The sequence below is a fragment of the Pteropus vampyrus genome, unplaced genomic scaffold (assembly GCF_000151845.1).
Source record: "Pteropus vampyrus isolate Shadow unplaced genomic scaffold, Pvam_2.0 Scaffold24, whole genome shotgun sequence".
Taxonomy (NCBI): domain Eukaryota; kingdom Metazoa; phylum Chordata; class Mammalia; order Chiroptera; family Pteropodidae; genus Pteropus; species Pteropus vampyrus.
Window position 1 is genome coordinate 2,479,872 of NW_011888805.1, and position 2,427 is coordinate 2,482,298.

Sequence of the window (2,427 nt, forward strand, 5' to 3'; positions counted from 1 at the left end):
AGTCTGGGTAACCCTCTGGGCTATCATTCTCTTGAATTTCAAATTCTTCTCTTGGTGACTGTAAAACAAGTCCTTTTCATAATTCTATCATTAATCCTCAGAGCTCTCCTGGTAGAAGGAAGGGAGAGGCAAATGATCACCCCAGCTTGTAAAGCAAGAAAAGCAGAAGTCCTATGGAGAAATTATTTTCTAAAACTATGCAATGAAAACTCAGTTTATCCATCTACCTTTCTTTCACTCCATGTATATGAAACACTACATGAAATATAGGAAGATGCAAGGAAAAAAAGAACATAGCCTCTGCTAACTAAATGACAATGAAAACAATGATGATAAAATAAGATTGTGTTTGTGTGAGAAATAGCTATGCTCACTTCTGCCCAAGCTCTGATTACCATTTTATTCATCGAAGTTATCATCATTATCTTTTTCTTCATCGTCCTCCGTGTTTGTAATGGTGGAGTTCTCAGGAATTGAGAAGAAAGAAGAAGAATGATTTATTGTTTGGGAAAACTAATTATAAGCAAGTTTTGAGTACAAGCCATCGTACAGAAGATCTTCAAAGATGTGGCTGGGCAAGAAGCGGGACAAGTGTGGTTAATCGGAAGATGGAGCATGAGTGATGAGGTCTGAGAAAGAGGATGGCAAATAAAGCTCTCCGATGGCAGCAGAATGGTAAAGTAATGGGAAATACGGCAGACGAGGTTGAGATAAAATGTGGGAGGATGGGAAGGCCAGTAGCAGGAGGCAATAAAGTCCATAGGGTTACGTTTTAGTGATATTCAGGAAGCAATAAAGAACAACCATAGGATTCTATAAAAGGAAATCTTGTGACAAAGCGATGCTTGAGAAAATGAAGTCTTTTCACATGTTTTGAATAGATTGTGGACCATTGAAACCAGAAGAGGAAGGAAGTTTTCAAGATAGAACAGATTCAGGGAAATAAATATCTTGCTTTGATCAGCGACGTTAAGACGGAGACAATGGTGGTTTTGAGAGCACCGCTGGGTCATGTGTGCAGGAAGTAAAGCTTTGCTAGATGTTAGATACGTGGGAATAAAAGAAGGTTAAAATGGATCCAAAGTCAGAAAAGACTCCCACGGGAGTCCTGAGAAGAAAGGTAGACCTACGTGGGACTCAAGTGTGTTAGATGTGACTGGAAACAAGTTTAGCATTAAAAACTCGAGCTTTTAACATCCTGTCAACCCCCCTACCCTCCAGCCCGGTCCCAGTCATTATTAGAAAACTGCTGATCACTTGTTTCTACTCTTTAGTTCTCTGTCTTTCCAGAATTGCTGTAAAAGAATCTTCTCTCCATCTCAGAGCTGAGGGCTCCAAGTATCCTGCTTGTGTCTCCTGTTATAGGGTGAAGACAAAGCTAATGCCAGGGCGGTGACTGTCAGCTTCCAAAGCCTGCATTTTAGGTATTGCTCTTATTGTTTCCTGTTGTTTTGTTTTAGAGAATTGCTAACAAGTGATTTTTAAAAATGCCTCGCTGATATAACCTCTGTATTGCTGGCTCTTGCATTCTCCTCACAAAGAAAGAATGGAGTCCCCTGAAGTGTTCTCCTTCAACTCAAATGCACTGTGAGGCACAATCGTACATATTTGTACACAGAGAAGTTGCAGGGGCTGCTGTGACGACCTGGGCTGCTGTCCCTCTATGGGGTTCACATTCTCGACATGAGGTCCCAAAGTTTTTCTCTTCCTGCTGCTCAGTGTTATGCAAAGAAAGAATTCTAGAGTCCCTTTTCTTTTAAAATGTATTATATTTTGTTAGCAGGGTACCCAAACAGGACTCCCTATATCATCATGTCATATATTAATCATGAAAATGACTCTTAGTGTTTTACATAAGTCCATAGGGTCCAGGGCTTTGGGTTAAATCTATATGACATGCAACAACCTCTGTACTTATATAGAATCTTTGGAAATAAAAATATGTTTATTTATCCATGCTGATGTAGCTCTTACTACATGCCATGCTCTAAGCACTTTATTTGATTCTTATAACAACCCTGTGAGGTAGATGTAACTATTATCATCATCTTCATTGTTTTCAGATGTGGAAACTGAGGTACAAAGACACTTAAGCAACTTGTCCTACATTATATATCTAATAGGTAAGGAAGCTGGTTTCATTTCCAAAGACTCAGGTGCCAGATTCGGGTGCTACACTCTCTTGAAATAAAGATGGAAATATGTGTATCTCCAGGTGATGTTTTTATATACAGGTTAAATCCTGCAATTTTTAAACTTGGAAAGAAGCCTCATATGTTGACAGACCGCAAAGCCTCTGTGCTATCTCCATTTTCCCCCCGTGTTAGCCCACTTCTACACTTTTTCTAGCCATGGGGGTGGTGAGCTGAGGCATCATGGATATTTCTACAAATTCCCAGGCCTTGGGTAAGAGCTAACACCCAGGGC

General features: G+C 40.0%; 1 long non-coding RNA gene across 1 annotated transcript in view; it reads left to right on the forward strand.

Moving 5' to 3' along the window:
* LOC111737135 overlaps positions 1–2,124 on the forward strand; it is a 54,414-nt gene extending 52,290 nt beyond the window's left edge. The window contains exons 2-3 of the long non-coding RNA XR_002779357.1: positions 1,366–1,424; positions 2,064–2,124. This is a non-coding gene — a long non-coding RNA (uncharacterized LOC111737135). The remainder of the gene's footprint in view (positions 1–1,365; positions 1,425–2,063) is intronic.
* The last annotated feature ends 303 nt before the right edge of the window (positions 2,125–2,427 follow it).